Raw genomic sequence first — 23,028 nt, forward strand, 5'->3', positions numbered from 1 at the left:
AAAACTTCCCTGGCCAATGGCGTGCGGCGGGGCGGGGCCAGCAGGGGAACGCGCGCACATGGGCGCGTGTCCGACAGGGACGGGATGGAAAACAGGGAGAGGGGCTCGGGACAAGGGATGGAGGGACGGGACAGGGGGAATGGGCAGGGATGGATTGGATACTGGGGAGGAATTCCTGGCTGGGAGGGTGGGGAGGCCCTGGCACAGGTTGCCCACAGAAGCTGTGGCTGCCCCATCCCTGGAAGTGTCCAAGACCGGGTTGGACGGGGCTTGGAGCAACCTGGGCTAGTGGAAGGTGTCCCTGCCCATGGCAGGGGGTGGCACTGGATGGGCTTTAGGGTCCCTTCCAAACCAAACCATTCTAGGACTCTATGATAAGACAGCACAGCTCCTGCCACAGCTCCCGGGGCTTAAAAAAGACAGGATAATGAAAAAATGGATAGTATTTTCAAGCGTTCTTGCCCCAAAGCAGCAGTGCAGGGAGAGTGCAGTGGGGAGGGATAAGACTGAGGATTTGGGGGTGCCCAAGCAGTGCACAGCCCTGGCTGGGGTGGGGGGAGCTGGCAGCTCTCAAGCCAAGTTGCCTTTTGTGGCTGGGCTGGGACTGTCCCTCTGTCCCACAGTCCCTCTGACCCACTGTCCCACCATCCTCCCATCCCAGGCTCTGACATCAAGTGCAGGGAAATGGATTTCCGAATCAGAGAGGAATGTGCAGGGGCAGTTTATCACAGCAGACAGACAAGGAATGTTTTTAGCAGAAGAAACTGTCCAAAACCATGCTTCTCTTGTTATTTCAACGGATGTTGAGCATTGAATGACAATCTATTGCCTTTTGGGGTTTTTGTTTTTTTTTTTTTTTTTACATGAAATGGTGAGTTCTTTATAGCTTTAGCAAACATTCCTGCCTGCTCCAACAAACATTCCTGCCTGCTCCTGCTGTGTCCGGGAGGTCCAGCACAAAGCCCCTTTGTGCAGGTGAGGGTTAGAGGGCTCCACGTGCTCCCAGCTCTCTCCCCTGGTTCCCCACTTCCCACTGATACACACCATTCTCCCTTCTTCATTGTGCCTGAGTCCAGGAAAAACCCGTGCTGAAATAACAGAAACCAGGATCCAGCTGCCTCCTTATGGTCTGTGATCTGGGAGCACAGCCCCAGCTCAGGGCTGAACTGCCTGCTTACAACTGTAATCTGAAAAAAATAAATCTGAAACTCTTGTGTTGGTTTAATACCTCCCATGCTGGGACATTTTTCTGAGATTTCTTGCAGCATTCCTGCAGCAGAGAGGGGGAACAGGGAAACAGGCACCCCGGGGTCATTTGGACCTGGATATGCTTCTCCAAAATGAAGGAGTACAATTTAGAGTGACTCTGTGCACAGGGAAGCACAGGCTGGTCCCTCACCAGGGAGATCAGGAACAGGCACAGGCGCCTGTGTTTCCTGTCCCCTGCCCCAGCCACGCTCTGCTTTGCTTCCAGAAGAAGATAAGGATTTTCTGCTGCTCCCAGCTGTGGGATGTGCTGCCTGGGTCCATGCAGGGGCAGCTGGGCCCCTGAATTCTTGGATTGTGCCTCAGGATCCCCCCGGGACAGTGATGCCACCACCCTGTGGCCGGTGAGCCCTGGTTTCTGCAGCCCTGAGCACTGCTGGGGGCTCCCCCTCCGGCACAGGATGGAATGGGCAGTGCCTCTGGGATCAGCCCGGGAGAAGGGATTCGTTCTCTTTGAGAGAGAGAATGGGGATGGAGCCGAATAGGTAATACTGGCTGGATACAGCAAACAGGCCAAAGCATCAGGGGCTTGTGTTCCCCCTGGAGAGCAGGAATGTGTCCCTGAGCAAATGTCTGCTCACTTTTAGAAGAGGTATTTGAACATCCTAAACAAAAAATTAAAAAGGGTTAAAAAGCAAAGGCAGAAGAGAAATTCTGGAGAGATGAAGTCCTTCTGCAGAGGTTGTTTGAACTTGACCTTCCAGAGGCATTTTGGGAGTGAGCAGAGGGAACAAACAGCACAGGGATATTGTTTTTCAAACCCATGAAGAGCTTGGCAGCCCCAGGAAACATTTGACATGGCAATGGGGTGACATTATCTCACTTTCCCAATGCACACATGCACGTGGCCACCTGGGACATAGGAAAGAACTTACAAAGGGATTTCAGGGTGGCACGAGGCACAGGGTGATGGGCCAGCACCCAGCGGGAGCAGTGGCACTGCCCAGGTGACACCCACCCCAGGGACACTGTGGCAGGTCCCCTTTGTCTCCCACACTGTGGGACACTGTGGCAGGTCCCCTTTGTCTCCCACACTTGCCCAGAGCTGAGACCACACTTCGGACGGGCGTGGAGGAAAAGCTCTGTCTGGGAGGGAGGGGGGCAAATCCGTTCCACAGGAAGATGTTCTATGTAGAAGTGACAGGTTTGGGGGCTTTTTGTTTCTTGGATTTAGTTTTAGGCAGCAGTTACAAAGCTGAGCCCCCACGGGCTCCAGGTGCTGGAGTGGGATTGGGCACTCCCAGTGCAGCCAGGACTTTCCATCAGCATGGAAACAGCTTCACACGGGGTGTAATGAGGCTCTGTCATTACTTAATATTGGAAGACAATAAACTCAAGATTAGAGTAAGAATTAGAACCATCCTAGATGCTTACATTTACGACAAAATATGTCTGGAAGTGTTGTAATTAATGATAACACAAATAAATCATAACAAGTGATAGTGAAGTGTAACCAGAGCAAGAAGCCACACACCAAGGGCAGGTTATTCCTGATGTTCAGAACCCCTTTGGGAAGCCCCTGATGGTGGGAACTCTCTGGGATGACAAACCCAGCCAGGCTGGATGGGGACTGCTTTAGTTTCTAGGTTTCTGAACGCTTCAGGCTGTCAATAAACAGCAATAAACAGCCATAAATGCTGTCTGTGAGGATGAAATGTGCTCCAGTGTCCCGGCAGTTGTGGAGCAGAGCAGGGAGGGTGGAGGTGAGCTGAAGTGGCTCCGAGGGGGACCCGGCTGCTCCTGCTGAGCCATGGGAAGGATGCCAGGGCTGGTTATCACCGACAGCCTCTGCAGAGTGAGTCTGTGCTAAACTTAGCTCTCTGCTAGGAAGAGACAGAATGATCCTGTGACTAAACACAGCTAAATCCCTGCAGGAGTCATTGCCCATAAACTGCCGACAAACAGACAAAGATGCTCAATTATGAGAATCAGGGATTTCAGCTTCCTGTTGATTCATCAGTAGCTTTTATCAGCACAAAACTATCCCTGCAGAGGTGACATCAGGCTGGGGCTTCCTGAAGTGCCCTCGGGGTCAGCTGAGCTCCAGGGGCAGCAGCATGTGCCATGGGCAGTCCAGGTTCTGGCTGGAATGACGGCAGTGGGAGATGGGCACCAGCGATGGTTTGTGAGCCCAGGCTCCCCATCTCCTGGGAGCTTGTCCTCATCAGTCTGCAAGGTCAGGAGATTATTGGAGACACTGAGGACAGAGGAGGAAAAGACATATGAGGTCTTTTCCTATGTGGAGGGCAGCCTCTCTGAGAGCATCACTCTCTGTGATTTAAAGCCCCTGAAGCAATGTCCGTCTCCTGGTCAGAATCTGCACTCTCTGAGATGGATGTTGCAAGGTCTAACTCGGTTGAGTTTGCAGCTTTGTTCCTCATTTGTATTCCTGCCACTCGTATTGTTTCAGCCATGGCTTTGAGGAATGGAGCAAGGCACTTGCCAGCCTTTCTGACTTTGAATCTGGAGAATGAAGGTCACATTCTTCCTCCCCTTCCCAAACCCGCAGGCTCTTGCCAGGGGTCTGCTCCCTGAGCCCAGCTCTGTGTGTGTACCAGGCTGCTGGAGCTGGCCAGCCCAGCCCACAGGCATCATCCTCAGGTAGCAGAGACCCACCGTAAGGTGGCAAGAGAGGATGGAAAAGGTGGGGAGCCCTCCAGGGGCTGAGGTGAGGACAGGCTCTGTCAGAATCAGGACAGACCCCCGGGGTTGGTGCAGCTGGCTGAGGAACACCACATCAGCTTGTTGAGTTGGAGTATCCCTGTCCCCTCCTTCCTCGCTGCCCATGTGCCAACCCTGGCTGTGGCACACACTGCCACGTGCCCAGGGACACACGGCACAGACTGTGCCAGGATCCAGCCTTGGCATGAGGGGGTTACAATGTGCTCGGTGCAGTCCTCAGTACCAGACCTTGGATCCGAAACTGCCACCGCGGTGGGCACAGACCCCGGGCTCCTCCTGTCCTTCTGCTGGAGGTCTTGCCATCTTTTGTCCCTGCCTGGACATGGACAGCAGCAGCCAGGGGTGTTGTCCAGGCTTACATGGAGTGTTATCAGCCATAAGGACTCGAGGGAGACACGTCCTTGAGCTGCAGCTTCACCCTTGCTGTGTGTGGGATGAGTGCTGGGTCCTGGTGCTGATCCCAGCCCCTCTCCCTGCCTGGGCTCCTCAGGGAAGGGGACAGGTCCAAGGGGAGATGGAGATGTGACACAGAGCGAGGGGGTCTGGCTGGGGAACTGGGGCGGGGGGTTTTGGGGACCAGGCAAGCCCAGAGCAGGCTGACGAGGCTGGAGCCCGGCTGCAGGGGAAGGGCAGTGCAGGGGAGCAGAGATGTTCCTAAGGGTTTTGTGATTTCTTCAGGAATCCCACATGAAGGAAAGGGCCAAACTTCTGCCCGGAATTGATGCTGACCTGCTTTGTTGTGAAGAAATAAAGGCATTAGTGGAGAAAGGGAGTCAAAGCTGGCAGCTGGAAGCGAGGTTTGCTGTTCCCCAGGAGGCTGAGGCCTCTGGGCTCTGGAGCTGTTGAGCCCACAGAGCCCCGGTGCTCCCAGGCCACATCCACACCAATGCTGTGTATTTAAAAGAGCTGCTTGAATGGGTCCTTGACTGATTCAAGTGGAAATCTAGTCTAGAGACAACAGAAATGGCCAAAAACTACAGATATTTGTGGTGCCATGGGCTAGTGAGGCCACAGCCTGATGGGCTGGCAGGGACCACCTCAGGGCACCTCATGAGACAGGGCTGTCCCCTCTCTGAGAGCAGCATTTGTGTGCTGCAGATGGAGAGGCTGGTGCTGTGGTTAAAGAGATTACTGCAAACTCTGCTGTGTTTTCTAGGGAGAGAATCTGTGGTATTACATTCTTGGCTAATTTTCAATTTTTTCTATTTTGTACAAACATAAAGGGATAAATGAAGGAGAAAATACGGCTCCGCAGCTGCTTTCGTTTAAGTGTTTTCCCCCTTCCATGAACGTGGTAGTAAAGCTAAAATTTGTTTGAAATATTTTTTAAGAAATTTTCATCTGGACTCCCACTTGGAGCAGAGTGATCAAAGGGAAATGACAGGAAAATAAACGGAAGAAACTAATCAAAGAGGAAGACAAAGGAGAATTAAGTCCAGGCAGCTCCTTTTCTATTGATTATTGACTTAAACAACCCCAATTCCTGTATGGGCTGATTTTGCCCATGGTTGGTTTAAAGAGATATATGATTGCTGTAGAAAGGAAAGAAAATACTGCATCGACTCTAAGAAATATTTTGTGGTAACACACTATGTTTTTTCAGTGGTCGTGATCAAATGAGTCATCCCGTTTGTAGTTGAAAATAGACTCAGTAATGTAGATTAAAAAATAAACCAGCAATATGTGTGGGTTTGAACACAGCTGTTATGGTAGGGCTTTCCTAATTTGGCTATATTCAGGCAGGGTCTTTCATCCAAAGTTTACGCAGTTGGTTTCATCATCAAAAGATTATTTGTAGTGAGTAAAGCCCTTGAAATCGTGGATCAGTGGCAGACTCGGAGCTCTGCGCCCGTCTGTAGAGCGAGCGATGACACACAGTGCTCGGGAAGAAAATGAATCACCTTTTTCCCTTTTCTTTTGAGTTAAGGACTTTTTTTACTCTTGCCTTGGCCGTGGTGCTCAGAGGAAGCTGTTCCAGCACAGACAGACCTGTCAGGCTGTGGCTGCCCAGCACAAGCAGCTTCTGTGCCGAGGCAGAGCAGCCGCCGGGACTGCGGTGTGTGGCTGTGACCAGGACAGTGGCACGTGGGGGCTCCTGCCCATCCTGTGCTGCCCAAATCCTGCTGGAGGCTGCTGGGGGCTGTGGGACCTGCTGACCCAGCACCCCTGGTCCCTTATTGTGCATCAAAAGCACATGTAAATAAGGCCGTGGCCGTCGGTCCCAGTCCTGCTGCAGGTGACACCTCTGAGTGTGGCTGTGTCAGCTGCTGGAGTTCTTGCTCTGAGGACTGGAATGTTATGGCATTGAGACCTTTACTACCAGGGAGAAATCTTAGAAATGCCAGAATACAAAAGTAACAAAAGTAATTTTGCAGATCATTGTAGTTAAAAAATAGAACCATTAGCAAAACAGGACTAACCTTATCTGATGCTCTTCTTTAGAGTCTGGCATGTAGTTTTATGGATTAAACTGTTTTTCATTTTGACACTAAGAGCCCTCTTTCGACTTTCAAAAAGGCACATCTGAAAACAGCTCAGGAATCTCAAAAAGAAAAACAGTCTAAAACAAAGATTCCTCCTCTGAAAAGTATCTTCTTAGTTGAAACTCGGCCCCAAAGGTCTCTCTCAGAACTCCAGCTTCAAACCCTCCTTTGGAAGAATTTACATGCAACCTTTCACAAACGGAGCCATTCTGCCCTCCCACCCTGCAGCTCTGGGATGGATGAAGGATAAAGGACTTTGTCTCCATGGCCTTAATGAGGAGAACATGGATTTTCATGTTCAGGTTGTGATTGTTTTCATATTTCTGATTATTCTGTTGCCACGCTCAGCATATACCAGAAGGTGCCTCACTTGGGGGTTGCCTATGTAATGGAATGATTGGCTTCTGCATAGGAATGGGTTCAGTAATTCCTTTTAAAAGGCTGCCATATCACCCCCATTATTCACTGCAGAAGGATCCATTGTGGTTTGATAGGAGGTATCCTGTTTCCTTAAATTAATGTTACACTGCAGGGCTACACCATATATTTAAATTGCCATTTACTATAGTAATAAATATTAATCAGCCTCTAAAAGGAGAAATGGGTCATTGTTGGAAGGAAGTAAAAGAACATTTTATGTTACCCTGGGCTGTCTTGTTTCTGCAGGGCCACAAGAAAAATGGTGCTTATCATCTGGTATTTCAACAGAAAAACACTGCAGGGCCTCTCTAAATCCGTCCAGCTTAACTGGTTGCTCACAAGTTCAAAAAACAACCATGGATTTAAAAGAAAGTATTTATTTCTCTATAGTTTAGCTACAGTTTATCAAACGTTCTTGCAAGCTGGAGCAGCACTTGAAGTGAAAGGCCCTGCTGTGCCCCAGGGCTGCTCAGCAGTGGCAGCACAGAGGGGAGTTTCCACTACCTGCTCAAATGGCTGTAAGGGCACCAAAGGATTTCACCCCAAGATGAGCTTACATGCCTAAAAGAGGGGCCCAACCTCTGCTAGCTTTCTGTGAGCCCCTCCCCGGAGTGGCCCCATCAGCTCCATTCCACCCCTGCTCTCCCACCGCTGACAGCAGTGTCTGTGCCAGCAGCAGGAGCTCCGGGAGCTCCCCAGGTCCCTGGCACAGCTCAGAACCCCAGGGCTCAGCCTGCTCTCCAGCCCACAGCCCTTCCAGCCCCCCTTCATCTCTTTTGTTGTTGTCCAGCTGTGGATGCTGATAAAAACATACCTGACTGGGCTGTAACCAAGCACATGTTTGCATGGTCACACTCCACAGCTCCAGAGGTGCAGAAATATAATCCTCTGGTTACATTTTGATGGTCTGAGTGCAGAGACCAAAAGGTTTGTAGAGAGAAGGAAAGCACCCCAGATCCATGGATGCTGGAAGCGAGGCCCTGCAGAGTGGACAAAACTGGGATCTGATGAAGTCTGCCAGTTCGAAAACTTGGCTCATGTAATAAAGGATGTTCTCCCTTACCTTGCCTGGATTTGTCTGTAGAAGGAAATTCTCAAGCCCTGCTTCCACAACAGGGAAATCCTTCATCAGAACTGCAAAGGTTCAGCCTTGTGCCGCAGTCACTTTTCCCTTGGACAGGCTTTTGTAACAACCCTTAGTTGTTACACTTGGACAGGCTGTTAGTAACAACCCCCCCATTAGCCAACAAACTCTTTTGTTTAATCAGTGTTTAACTAAAAAGGACTCAGACTTCAGCCCATACCTGGAGATCTGACACCTGGAATCACTTTGTAAACCCATGGTGCTCATGGGTTGGTGTGAGCTGCCAATGAGGAGGGAGGAAAGGGCCACTTCCACCTCCTTTTCCTCTTGGCATGTTGCTCAGAATCAATTTGTCAGTATAAATATCCTATTTTTTTTCAAAACAACAGCAATAAGAGCCATTTTGGTGGCACCCTGAGTGCATGGACCTCTTTGGGAGCATCTTTACGAAGCTGGGACCCAATGCCATGTGCACTGGAGGATGCCATGCTCTGCCTGCTTCACCCAGCAGCTGCAGGGCCTTTCCAAACCCGGCCCAAAGAAAAGACCAGCTCAGGTTAGCAGCTCCTCTTATCATGAACTTCCCTTTCTTTTCCCATTCTTTGCAGAGCAGATCATTCATGCTGTGGGAACACTGTGTGGGATTTATGGCTGTGATTTAGTAGGTATGAGTTACCTATGCCTGTCTCAAGCACATTGCCCAAGTCTGGCATGCAACCCCTCTGACATTACATGGACATTCCCCGTATTTATCTCCATTCCTCCATTAGTTTTGTGTTAATCTTGTTTATTACCTCGTTGTTACTCTTTGGAAGCTGCCAGCTCATTCATCTCCCCGAGGCTCCCACTCAGATGCTGTCACTAATTTGATTTAAGGGGTTGTAACTCTTTTGACCTGTCTCTGGGAGATTTGCCCTCCTCTGGCGCTCCCTTGAGGAGCTCTGGTCTGGAGCAGCAGCAGGATGGAGGGGTTACAACACCTTTCTGTCCAAAGGGTGTGGATGGAGAGAAGCACACCCAGAAATGACACTTCCCACCAAGGGCCCTCATCTTTTTGGCTGTTTGTACAAACCCCAGGTCAGGCTCTCCTCCCTGCTCTCACAAGGGATGTGGTAAAACCATGCTGTCCCCCTGACACCCCATCTCTTATCCTGGGGACCCCTCTCTGTGCACACACTGAGCACTGCTGGGAGCCCCTGAATGCTCCCTGGGGCAGCACAGCAGTGCCACGAGTTCTGGGAATGCAAAATGCTCTTTGAGATCCCTACTGATCACCTTTGGAGTTCTCCCAGCAAACCTGCATTTCCCAACAAACCTGCACCAGGTGTGTTAGTCTGCACCCTAATGCCAAAGCACCCTCTGTCCCCAGAGCACTGGGAAAGGGGATGGAAAACCAGCCCAGGAGTAGGTACAGGTGGCAGTCCTGAACTGGGAAACTGGAAAGGGAGCTAACAAAGGTGGCCAAAGGTGCTGGACAGGGGCCTTGGGACAAGTGACATGGGCTGAGCAACTTGTTGGTGATTTCTGAGGGATGTGGCACAGAAACCTGTAACTGGGAATAAGGGAGAGGAAATTATATAATTTTAAAAGACAAAATTATTTCTGTTCCCTGAATGGGTCTCTGAAACTTCTCCCTCTTGGGAAATTCATATAAACAAGAGACATACTCAAGTTACCACCTAAATAATGCCAGTGTATGAACATTTTAATTCTGTTCTGTAGGCTCAGTAAAACAATCAACACCAGAACGCAGAGCTCAGTAATGTGCAAAAAGAAAAGTCTCTTCTCATTTGCTCAAAGCAGAAACAATCATGTTCCTTCACAGCGAGGTATCTCACTCTGGGAACAACAGTGCAGAACACTCCTCCATGTCTGCCTGAGGAATGGAGCTGAAATAGTCTGGAATAATGGCAGCTGATCAGAACATAATGGGAAAAACAAGAGTGCTAAGTTGATACTGGATTTGACTCAGACTTTTTTTCTGGATGTGAGATAACAGCCAGCATCTGATCTACAGCTGGTACAGCGTGGACATGAAGCACATCTGGCACAGAGTGAGGAGGGGGCAGAGCCCTCACAGAAAATGGGAATCCCCTCAACACATCTGTGACTGATGAGAGCATTGGGTGTCCATGGTGTTGACATCAGGGACGAGGAAAGCTGCTTTTACAGAAGCATCACACGAGGGTCTGAGCTGTAACCTGGAGAAGGTGCTGTTGGAAGGAAGGAAGGAAGGAAGGAGGGAGGGAAGGAAGGAAATATTTGAGAAAGCAAGGAAAGGAAGGAAGGAAGGAGGGAGGGAAGGAAGAAAGGAGGGAGGAAAGGAAGAAAGGAAGAAAGGAAGGGAGGAAGAAAGAAAGAAAGAAAGAAAAGAAAGAAAGAGTGAGTTGCTGGTGCTGGTTGGTTGTGCCCACAGTGTGTGTGTCCATCCATCACAGCCTGACACACACACATTCACAACATGGGTTTGGAATGTGGCTGTTGGCCACAGATGAAGCCAGATTTATGGCCCTGAGCTCCATAGCAGCATGTGGAAGTAAATCTGGGCAACGGAATTTCCTTGTACCTGTCATAATAAAGATTTCATGCAGCACAGCTCCAGAGGAATTATTTATCTCTGTAATCACATAAACAAGAGAGGAAACAGTGTTACCTAAGTGTCATGAGAGAGATGGGTTTGCATCTGAGATTCATTTGACGGGGAATATGATAATGCAGGTGCAGGTCCCTGTCCAGGGGCACAGCAGAGCACAGACTGACCCAGTTACCACCATCCCCAGTGGGTGACAAGAGCTTGTTGGCCCAGGAGACAAGGCTGGGAGGAAGGGACGAGGGAACACCCGAAGGAAGGATGTCCAACAGCCCAGGACACAGGGAAATAGAGTTTGCCTTTTCTAGGTGGGCACATCGATTTTTTTAGAGGTGGTAAAGAAATTAAATGACTTTGCTAACCTTACCATTACAGCTTGTTCTAGTGCCTGACCATCATTCCAATTCCTTCAGAGAACAAATCTTCTGCCTTTCAATGAATTCTGGTCTTTTGGGACGAATTAGGGAACCAGTAAATGGTGATTAGGTTAGGGATAGTCTTATGTCACTAGATAAAATAAAATGGGAACACACTGAAGCAGCACATACATGCTCTGTAAGGAATATTCTTATCTGCAAGGGAAGTGACAATATTAAATAGTGGGGGAAAAAAGCTGGGAATGTCACAGCTGAAGGGAAGCTCAGACTGGAGCTGGTGTCATAGTACACACGAAAGGGGCCACGAGAGAGAAACCCAAGTGTGCATTCCCAATGGGAGAGTGCATTCCCAATGGGAGAGTGCATTCCTAATGGGAGAGTGCATTCCTAATGGGAGAGTGCATTCCCAACAGGAGAGTGCAAACCCTGGCTCTCAGGGTCAGTCCTGTTCACAATGGGGGGCTCTGGGAGCCAAGGGGACCTTGGGGCTTTGGGCAATTTGATAGAAAGTGGCAAATCCACTCAAAAATTCCTGCTGGGAGAAGGGCTGAGGAGCTGCAGAGGTGGCACAGTCACACACACTGACAGGCCTGATGTTCCTGTGGGAACACATCCTCCGGGATCTGATGGGAATGGGGCACGATGGAGGCTGAGCAGAAACCCTGGGGATGGCAGGGCTGGGGCTGGGGGGCCTTTCCTGCAGAGAGAAGGCAGAGCTTTCCCGAGCCCCTGAGGGCTGGGGAACGGGTCACTGCCCTCCCTCATATTTGTAATTGCTGCATTATGAGGAGTGGAGAACTGTGCAGTCTGAAGAAGAAGAAAAAAGGCAAACAAACAAGCTCGAGTGTAAGTTAGAGCTACCCAGGGATTTTTCTAACTCATTTTCTGGCCTCAGTTAGGGTTTTATGTGTCTCTTTCCTTTAAGCAGTCAATAAAAACAGCCCTTGCTATGGCAACTACCTCCTTCATCACTCAGCCAGACACAGCACACTGTTGGAAGGACGCTCACGCCAATTAGCCCTGAAACTCATAGAGACAAAGCACTTCAGAGGAGCTACTCAGTCACATTAGCATTTTCCATTAACATCTTTATTTTTAATCATTCAGAATGTGTACCAGAGGTCCAATTCCAGCTCTTGATGGGATAATGGACATTTTGCAGGATGATGTGTGGTGGAAGGGACTGTCCCATCCTGGCCCTCAATGCACACACAGACCTCATCTGTAAGTGCTCACACTGGAAGTTCCAGCCCAGCCCAATCCTGAATCAAAAGACAAAACTGCCTTTTTTAACTTTCCCTGCAGCCCAGTACTTACCATATTTGCAAACCGGAGCTTGCCGTGTCTGCATAACTGACTGCTGTGGAAAGAGTCATCAGGATGATGTATTGAAACCCAGCCATCTCCATTATGGTATGCCATGTATGTTTTTAAAAGCTATTTTTAAAATTAATAGTACTCCATAACGCTGATAAAGTAGAAAGCATTTATAATTTGTTGCACTCCCAACCTCTTTCTAAACCCACATTAGTCTGCTTTCCACTCGACTGAAGGACATTTTTTTAAAGATATGATGGTTTGGAATTTATTAATAGTGTATTAAGGGAAGAAAATCTTTGTTATTTAATGAGTACATCAGTTTAAAGTGTTATATAAAGGCTGTTGTCCTTACCTTCCACCACAAACTTATGCCTCAATATTTTATGGCAATGTTCCCAGTGTTCACTACCACGGGAATGCTCCTCCTTATCTCCCAGGCTCCTTGCTCTTGATCAAGGGTTAAATAAGGTTTGGTGACATGGAACAAGGAGGTTTGGCTGCTCCATGTCCCAGAAGGAATCTGCACACACGGATGGGAATGTCAGGGTGAGATATTTCATCCTGCTGTGGAAGCTCCATGAAAGAGCACTTTGCAGGACACTGGACCTCACACACATGGCACTGACTTTTTTAACTCATAGGTTTGAAAGCCCTGGATTTCCAAGAAATAGATTCCAATGGTATGATTTATCCTTTAGCTTTCTCCTTTAAACAGACCTCTACCTCTCTCTAAGAAGGGACCTTCTGCTGATTTACCTCTTTCCTGGCTCCTGAGGCCAGGACCTGCAGGAGCCAAGCCGAGCCCAGTGGAGCCATGTGCCTCCTGCCTGGGCCCTTCCCTTCTCTGCCAGGTGCCTCACACCCCACCCCATTCTCCATCTCCATTCCCAATGGCTCTCCTACTCCTGAGCACTGACAACTACCAATGATTTTCCAACCAGATGTTACTGAGGAGCTGTGGCAGCAGAGAACATTTCATAGAATCATCGAAGCCTAGAGTGGTTTGGGTTGGGAGGGACCTTGAAGATCATCTCATTCCAATGCCCCTGCCATGGGCAGGGCCACCTTCCACTAGACCAGGCTGTTCAGAGCTCCATCCAGCCTGGCCTTGGACACTTCCAGGAAACACCTTGGCATGAGAACGATGCTCCCAGGAGGAGCTGCAGGTCTTTGGTTTCAGGAGATGGTGCAGCTCTGCCCCAGCCTCGGGGCGGGTGCCCAGAGCCCCCCCAGGGATGGTGCATCCCCCATGTTACCCCCAGGGATGGAGCAGCTCGGGGATGTGGCACCCAGGACTGATGGTCACCAGGACGCAGTTAAACCCCCCCGGATCCCTCCTGCTGCCAGAACTGCACCATGAGGGCCACTTGGACAAAGACTGGTGCATAAACAGAGTCTATCAAAATTATTAATGGTGTTTTTGTAACCTTTCTAACGAGGAGATACTCACTTCCAACAGCACTGCCAACGTTGGCATCCTTGAATTTTTTTCTTTTCAAAGAGGTTTAATTGAGCTAGGTATAAATAGCATATCAGTAAACAAGACCTTTTGGCTCTCTGAATCATGTCTAAAATATCTGAAGCCCTCCACAGCCTCTCTGATGGTGAAGAATGTGCTCATTAGGCTGGTCCAGATGCATTCAGCAGCCCAGGAGAGCTTTGCTCTGCAGCAGATAAATCACAGCAGTGTTCATGTTCCTGTTTGCAGACAATGGGCCCGACAAGGCTCCGGGTCCTGCTCCGAGGACCTTGGCACGTGTGGCTGTTGGGCCTTCCCAGGCTTCCACAGTTTCACCCCAAAAGGGCTCTGACACAAGAATTGCAGGACCTGAGTTTTATTTCATTCTGTTGACTTTATCCTCTGCCTCAGTGAATTCCAGAATGATTCTAAAAATCCCATAAACAATCCAGCACTGAAAACAAAATGGACACTGGAAAAAAGAGCAATTTTTACTCTGAGTTTACTTACTTGGGAATTTCTCAGCTGAGCGTTTACATGACAAACATCTCTAGTTAATCTTGCTTTGGTGATGTAAGTGAATGGTCCCATCGTCCCCAGGAATGCATTTTGTTTTCCCTCAGTAATCTCCATGGCATTAATTACGTATGGTTAAGGGCATGTGGAAGTGCTTGCAGCATTGGAAACTTTATTTTTAAAGTCACACTAAACATAAGAGCATGTATACACGTGGATTTGCACCTACCCACCACCCAAACAAATATCAGCATCATAAAACACACATTTTAAAGCTGAAGTCCAAAAGCAGGACCAAATGCCTCCGAGGTGAAGGGTACAGAGAGTTGTTTTGACCTGGATAATAAAACTGAAATGCCCAGATCTAAAAATATCCAAGAATATACTTAGGTCCCAGATTCTTCAAATTTCCTTAAAATGCAAATATGGGGATTGGAACTTTTCTTATCTTGCCTGACGCCTCTTGGAAATGGATTTTGTTGCATTTATAGCCTGCTTTCATCTGAGGGTTTCAAAGTGTTCTGCTGATCTTAATTATAACTTGCATGTGGGGCTGGGTGAGGTTTAAAACTCTTGGTCAAGGTTAAAAAAAAAAAAGGAAAAGGAAGAAGCCCCAAAGGCTGGCAGCAGGCAGGAGAGCAGAGCTGGGTCACTGCCCAACCCCTGTGGGTAATTCCGTTCACACCCCCATGGCACCGTGGTCCCAGGTCCTGTCTGAAGGGAACACTGGGCTGTGGAAAGGCAAACCCCAGCTCTGAGCTCAGTGTGGGCTCTGATGATCCTCCCCAAGCTGACCTGTGCTCTACTGGCTGCTGCTTCTGGGTCCCCCGAGAGTGGCACACGTGGCAGCAGCAGTAACTGTGGTTTATGGAGCTTCCCTCTCTGTTTCAGAGCAATTGCGTTCACACATCTGATATTTTATCACTTCTGGTGGGGATTTAATGGGATAAAACTGAACTCATGCACTTGTGGGATGTGGCCCAGCTGCCCTTCAGGGTCAGGCCTTTGGGGGGTGATTTTGCTGTTGGCATTTCCATCCCTCTCATCTCATCGTGGGTGCTCAGGGAGGTAAAAACGCACCAACTGTGAGGGGTGGGGAAAGTCTGCAGGGCCAGGGCTGGACAGTGAAGAACCTCAGCACAGCTCAGTGGGAAGGAAGTCTCAGGCCAGAAATGTTTCCCACTATTTTCAAGCCATCAGTTGCCTGTTGTGCCCCAAAATCCAGGAGAGGACTCGCTGTGTTCGGAAAATGCACCCCAAGTTCTCACAGATGTAAAACACTCCAAGCTCACCCTGGTGCTGTCCAGCACCCTGGCACATCCTGCTGCTCCAAGTGATCCCCCATTCCTTCTGTCAGCTCTTAGAACCAATAAAATCTCAAGCATAGTGGATGGTTTTATTATGGTAATCTTAGTGCTAAGTAAACTCAGATAAGAAACACAAGAACAGCCCTTCATCTTAAACTACTTATTAAATTATTATCTTTTAAGTATTTTATTGGCTGAGGAGAACAGCAGCAGCTCCCAAAGACAGATCCCTCAAGGACAACCTGGTCTAGTGGAAGGTGTCCCTGCCCATGGCAGGGGGTTGGAACTGGAAGGTCTTTAAGATCCCTTCCAACCCAAACCATTCCATGACACTGTGAAAGAATGATTTAACGGTTGGACTCAGTGACCTTAGAGGTCTTTTCCAACCCAAATGATTCTGTGATTCAGCAAAAGAAAGCCAAGCACAGGCTGCACTCAGAACCTTGTAAAAAGGTCACACGAGAACTAAGGTTTGTTTGTTCATAAATCCTGGGCTGTACTGAGCCCTGCAGGAGGGCTGTGGCCCTTCATTTTGGGACAGAAAGGTGAATTGTTATATATTATGACATTTCAGAGGGTGTGGAATGAGACAGGTATTATTTTGTTGCTGTGATGATCCTTGAGTGCCTTTAATCAGGTGGGATCAAATGCACATCATCATGTGCCACTTTTAAAACACAGAAAGAATGTTTGGTAGTTCCATTGCCCATTTCCAGGCACTGCACTCCCACATGCTGGGAAAGCTCACGTATCCCAATGAATCACACGCTTTTTCTTGTCTAATCACCAGATCCCTGACCTGGCAGAGCAGTAACAGTTCACTTAAACAATTTGTAATCGTAGGGCAGTGTCTGTAAATCAGCCTTTCTCTGCTGACTTGGCCACAGCCACATGGATTTACTCCAGGTCTGGAACTGCTACGTTCATTTTTTAAACTGAACCTCATTCTTTGCTGCTGTGACATCTGTGAAGGTCACAGATATGTCTGTGGGATGCCATGTGAAAGGAGACAGTACAAAGAGATATCGTTCAGCAAAAAAACCAGAGAGCTGATTCCAGCTGATGCAGAAAGATTCCCAGTCTGCTCCGTGTGTCCTTCTCTCCCCCAGTGCTGCTCCATTACTGGGAGGGATTGGCTGTAAATCCATGAGTCCAGCCACGATGGACAGCTCTTTCATCCCTGAAGAATTCTGCTGGTCAGAGAAGGGGGTTTTAGTCAAACTGTGGTACTGCCTTCCGTGATTTGGTCCCAGGGCTGTTGAGAGCTGCTCATCAGGTTGGTTTCAATATTTCAGCAGTACTGGAGTTCTACAAACCTGGAGAAAACAGAAATGGGACTAATGCTCAGAATATGGACATTGATTCTTTCTGAAATCCATGAAGATGCTTGTGGACTGGAGAGCTCTGAGTAAAGCAGGGTCCCTGCTAACTCCAACTAGAGCTGGTATTCAGTTTTCCTTATGGAACAAGAGCTTTGTGTCTGTATAATTAAACAGCTGGTTACTTGTTCACAGCATGACAAATTCCCAAGGCACAGCAGAGTAAACCTGGCAGTGATGTGCAATAATCACAGAGTCACAGACTCGTTTGGGTTGGAAGGGACCCTAAAGACCATCCAGTTCCAATCCCCTGCCACAAGCAGGGACACCTTCCACCAGCCCAGGCTGCTCCAGCCTGGCCTTGGACACTCCCAGGGATGGGGCAGCCACAGCTTCTCTGGGCAACTGTGCCAGGGCCTCACCACCCTCCCAGGGAAGAATTCCCTCCCAGTATCCCATCTCATCCTGCCCTCTGGCAGAAGGAAATCATTAACAATTTGGAAATAACTTGGAAATTAGCGTTTTGCTGGAGATGAACAGGCAGATCCCCCAGGGCTCAGTGATGCCCCAGAGCCCCTCTGGCTCAGTCCCCAGCCACGGACTGGGCTGTGCTGGCCCTGGCTTGGAGCATCCCTGCCCTCCAGGGCTCCTGTCAGAGGGACAGGAAACACCGGAGAGCGATGTCCATGGGGATGTCCTCCTCCCTGTGCATTACAGGGCCAAATCCAGCCTCACGCTCGTGCCCAGCCTTCCAGTGTCAATCAGAACCCAGAAGCACGGACCCAAATATTGAGGAAATAGTTCGTGGGCAGGAGCTCCATGAAGGCAGGCGGCCCCCGCCACCTAGGGAGCCACGGGAGAAATGCAGCGAGACGGCTCATTGCCACGGGAAATACAGCTTTACCCTCCATACACAGAACCACAGAATCCCTTAGATTGGAAAACACCTCCAAGACCACCGAGTACCCCCTGTGCCCACCTTGTCCCCCAGCCCAGAGCACTGAGTGCCACGGCCAGGACTTCCTTGGGCACTTCCAGGGATGGGGACTACAAACCTCCCTGGGCAGCCCCTGCCAGTGCCTGACCACCCTTTCCAGGCAGAAATTCCTCCTGATGTCCAACCTGGCCCTCCCCTGGCACAGCTTGAGTCCATTCCCTCTCCTCCTGTCCCTTGTTCCCTGGGAGCAGAGCCCGACCCCCCCCGGCTCCCCCCTCCTGTCAGGGGGTTGCAGAGCCAGAAGGTCCCCCCTGAGCCTCCTTTGCTCCAGGCTGAGCCCCCCCAGCTGCCTGTAGGCAGTTCATGCCCATTTTAACCTTTGCTGTGCTCCTGCTCCTGCCACGGGCCAGCCTGGTCTCTGTGCTGGTGGCCCAGAGGAAGCCCAGAGGAAGGGGAGCCACCTTCCCTCCACAGACACATCCCCACATTTTCCAGCTGTTTTTAACCTGATGTTGCTTTTTATTTCCCCATCTATTTCTGTCAATTCCTTCCCATCTTGAAAAAGAAACTATCATCAGATATTAAGAAAAATTCTTCCCTGTGAGGGTGGGGAGGCCCTGGCAGAGGTTGCCCAGAGAAGCTGTGGCTGCCCCATCCCTGGGAGTGTCCAAGGCCAGGTTGGATGGGGCTTGGAGCAGCCTGGGCTAGTGGGAGGTGTCCCTGCCCATGGCAGGGGTTTGGAACCAGATGATCTTTAAGGTCCTTCCCACCCAAACCATTCTATGCTTCTACGATCACAGAAAATGCCAGGTAAGGGAACGAAAGCAGAGACTTCATTCCTGCAGTGAGAGCCCAGGTCCTGCTGCAGCCTCAGCCCAGCAATCCCTGACCACCACCACAGCAAACCCTCAAGTAATTTATTCAATAAATTCTGCCTCATTTTCTTGTCACAAATTGTCAGTATTCACTATTCACTTCATCACAAAGTAATTTCAGCAGACAATTCTTGATCTGAAGTTCGCTTGTAGTTCATCTTCAGAATTAATTTCTTTTTGTTGGACACATTAATGGCATATTATTGGTAATGCTTCTAATGAGGCTTCCAGCAATTGCACTCGCATCTGCAATCCAAAATAGGGTTTATGAAAATATTCCCCACTAGGTTAAAATTGATTTACAAAAAAAGGTCCAGTAAATTGCTAAATATTCATGAGAAGTGGATATAAAATACCCCTCAGCAAATATGAAATCAGTTACCCAAAGATTTTGGGTGCCATTTCTGTGGGGTTTTGTGTGCTTGCCTTTCTCCCTCTGTGACTCCTGTTGTGCCATCTCTGTGTCCAGCACAAGGCCCCTGCCCCAGCTCTGGCCATGGGCTGCTCCTGCTCAGCCTGCAGGGATCCCTTTGGACACATCCATTGCTCAGATGCATCTGGAGAGTGCTCCTCCTACCTCTGCTTGCCAATAGCCTTCTAGGTGACACATTATCTCTTAGCAGGCTCATTTTGAAATGCTTTTAATCTTTATCTACAATTTCTCATTAAAACTTGCCTACATTGACTTTTTAAGCCATTCTCTCAGAGATATTGACTTCTCTGTGTTAAACACATAGTGAGTTAATGAGCAGCTCTGCTTCTGTATTGAATCTCCTTGACTTTTTTTTGATTTAAAATCAAATCAATAATCCCTTGATCGAGAACATGGAGATGTCAGAGAATAATATTTTTCACACCCCTATTGAGAACAGATGTGTTTGATGCCTCTGTGGGGATGCCAGGAACAGAGGTTAGGTTTTTTTGCCAGGGCCTTTGCCAGATTTCTCCAAGCTCTGTGTTCATCAGTAAATAAAAGGCCTTATTTAACTGATGTAAGCTGTGCCACTGCCTCCACAAGTGAAACCCCTGCTCCTGCAGACCAAGGCAGAGCTGTCACTGACACCTGAGTCAGCAGTGTGGGGTGAGGAGGGGTTCTTGATGGCATCTCCACCTTCCTGAAGGCAACCCAGTGCCCTGTGCTGTTTGAATAGGAATCTTCTGGTGTGGGTTTGGCTCCTGCCATGCCCTGTGTAAGGGCTGGTGGGAATCGTGGTGGGAGCTCAGTGGGCAGGGGCTGCCTGGGGGAGCTCTGGGGCTGTGGGGTCACCCTGTGACCCGGCAGAGCTGGATAATCCTCCCTGGGCTGGAGGAGCAAACCCCATGGACACGGTGAGGACCGTGTGACCAGATCCATGCAGAACCTGGACTGTAGTTCCCAAGCTCCTCAGCACGGACACCCTCAGCCACAGCATGCCCTGTGCAACCAGCAATAAATCCCAGCTGCCTCATTAAGATTTTGTGCTGCAATAGCACAGATTCATCCCTGTGGAAGCCTGTCTGGAAAAGCAACACTGCCTTCCCTGGCTGCCGGCAGCCAGTGGGGAACTTTGCTCCAGCAAAAATGAAATCAGCTGGGCAAGTCTCTCCCTGATCCTCACTTATTCTTTGAAACAGCCAGGGCTTGAAGGGATTTGCAGCATGTTTCTGAGGCTGAAACAGTGGTGATTAGCATTCCTATAGCAGGGCTGTTCCTCGTGCATCTGCAATTTCAGTTCCACGGAACAGCGGCCGGATGGAGGGGAAGCACTGGGAGCACAGGCCAGCAGGTCGTGTGGCTGGAGGACCTGGGTCCTGCAGCCTGGAAATGCTTCCAGCCAGTTCTATGTGCAGTGGAATAGCTTCCAGGAGATCTGTCAGCATCCGGGGGACATGGATGCAGGGAAATAACCACAGGTCGAGCGGAAGTGGCAGCTCTGTGTGCAGGTTAAGGCTTGGTGCTGCCCAGCTGTGCCAGAGGTGTCAGAACAAATTACATTTGCTGGAGGAGAACTTGTGTGAGCTCGTATTGCCCTAATGTTTGAAAGAATCAAAGAGTATGGAGAAGGCTAGAAAGCTGCCAAGGCTCATGCCAGAGTTGCCTGGGAATTCCAGGGCAATGACCTCGCTGGCAGACGTGGACACAGCCCTGGTGCCTGCCACATGGGATGGACAGCCTGAGGCTGGTGCCTTAAACTTCCTCTCCTCCTTGATAAAGCACTTTGAAGGGGATGTTTGGCCCCTTGGGCACCCCAGAAAAATGCCATGTTCAGCATGTGATGCCCCAGCGACGTTGGGAGAGTGGATTTGCCGAGAGCCAGAACATTCCCTCAGAGAAACCTGGGCAGCAGAACCCCACATCAGAGCTCATCCTCCAAAGAGCTTTTATGAATATTTTAAACTTGACCTTTATCCTGTTGTATCTCCTTAGTTAAAATGAATAACGACAGATCAATTGGAATGTTGATTGGGAAAGAACAGGAAGGTTTGGCTCTGCAAATGGGAACTCTGATTATCCCACACCAGAGTACGGAGCCCTCTCCTTAGACAGCAAGGAAAAAACATCCCATGGAGGAGCCTGGGGGATTCTTTACATATTTGTCATTCACTCCTTAGAGAACAGCCCCTGTCCCTTAAAACAGAGGATGGAGGGGTGAGGGGAGCAGAGTCCTGAGCGCAGAGCTCCGGGGACAGCAGAGCTCCCCCTCCTGACCCCTGCCTGCTTCAGCAGGGGTGGAATGTCTTCAGTGGGATTGCTGCCATTGCACACCAGCTTGGGATATTCCTGAGATGCAGGAGTTATCAGATATTCCAGAACTGGGTTTTCTGTCAGACCAGTCAAGGCTGCAGTAAATCTTCCTCTCATTCCAGTGGGTGAATTGTCCATCAACTTCAGCAGAAATCAGCTCAAGCCATCAGCTGGCAATGTCAAAACATGGCCATATATTATTCATTTCACAGATTTATATAGTTATTTTGCATATTTTATAGAATAGGCCTTTTCTATAACTATGTATAAAGAGTGTTTGCTGTAAAGGGAGCAATAAAATAAGTCAAGTGTCTTGATAAAAGTCAGCAACTCATGATTATCCAAGCTACTTTTAAAGTAAAAACAAAAAAAGAGAATGAGAATGAATCCAAAAGAAGCTGTTTGTGCTACAGAGAACAAAAGTGTAACTGTTTTATTTAACAGAGTGAATCTTAACAGTGGCACAGAGAAATCTCTGCAGTTATTTAAAAAGACTCATCTGTGTAATTAAAGGTTAATTATGGATTTTGTAATGAAAAATAAATTATTTGGAAATGAAAAGCCTCTCAGCTTCTCTTCTCAGCGCAGTGGCCCATTCCAAGTACACCTGAAACCTGTTCATGGAGAGGAAAACCTTCTGCTTCTGTATCAGTTCACTGGTGTGACAGGAAAAGCTGACCAGGAGGAGATGCAGGAGCTTCACAAACAATTCATCTCCACTCCAGTTCCTGGGGATGTAACGGGCTCTGACAGGCTCAGGGAAAGGAGAAGCACGAGGCCTCCACTGGGAAATGTAAAAGGAAGTTGCTTTTCCTTCCACTAAACCTCTGTAAATATTAAATGGACTTCACAAGTATTTTCCTACTTGCTAAACAAATTCAGAGCTTGAAACATTTAAGGGAAGGAAGGAAGGCAGGGAAGGAGGGAGGATGACACTGACACTGGAAGCTTTTCTCTATATTTCTTTGAAGAGCTTTAGATGTTTTATGCGTCACCTGGAAAAGTAACGTGGCATCAGCCATTCTGGGGTTTGTGGCTTATTTGCCCTTTCATTGCAAAGTAATAATATACTCATTAACATCTTTGTGTCACTTTAGTTTTACTAGTGGTAAATACAATTGTAAAAGCAGGGATATAGCAAAGCATTGGTGTCCCCAAAGCTCTGACCTTCTAAAACATTGATGTCCAGGTAAGAGGAGGGAGAACACAGGAGCAAAGGTGGGATGGATTATTCAGATTTGTAAGTACAGACACCAAAGAGACACGTAGAGAGCCAGACAGACTCATGTAGAGATGATATCTATGTTTGGAACACCTGAACTGAGTTAATCTGATCTTTTATTAAAACTCTCTATTGAATTTATCCATTAATAATTAACTCTGGACAGGAGCCATCTCTCTCCCTGAGCAGGTTCTGAGCAGTGTGAGACACATTGAGGGTGTGAGGAAGGAGCTGGGAGCCCATCCCTGCTCTCAGCATGTGGGGACTGTCCTCACACTCCACCTGGATCTGGGAACTGCTGTCCCAGGGGAGCAGGTCCACACTGATGCCCCAGCACACCTGAACAGGGCTTTCAGCTCTTTTATTCACTGCTGCTCTCTGAACAGCTCCTCCCAGGCAGGACTTATTTATGTTCTATTTTGTGTTTATTTATTCTCACCACATGT

At 48.8% G+C, this 23,028-nt stretch overlaps 1 protein-coding gene across 1 annotated transcript in view; it reads left to right on the top strand.

Annotated features, from left to right (window-relative positions):
- SRGAP3 (SLIT-ROBO Rho GTPase activating protein 3) overlaps positions 1-23,028 on the top strand; it is a 575,259-nt gene that overhangs the window by 240,899 nt on the left and 311,332 nt on the right. The gene's annotated exons all lie outside the window — the stretch shown is intronic.

The sequence above is a fragment of the Pseudopipra pipra genome, chromosome 11 (genome assembly GCF_036250125.1).
Source record: "Pseudopipra pipra isolate bDixPip1 chromosome 11, bDixPip1.hap1, whole genome shotgun sequence".
In the NCBI taxonomy this organism is placed as follows: domain Eukaryota; kingdom Metazoa; phylum Chordata; class Aves; order Passeriformes; family Pipridae; genus Pseudopipra; species Pseudopipra pipra.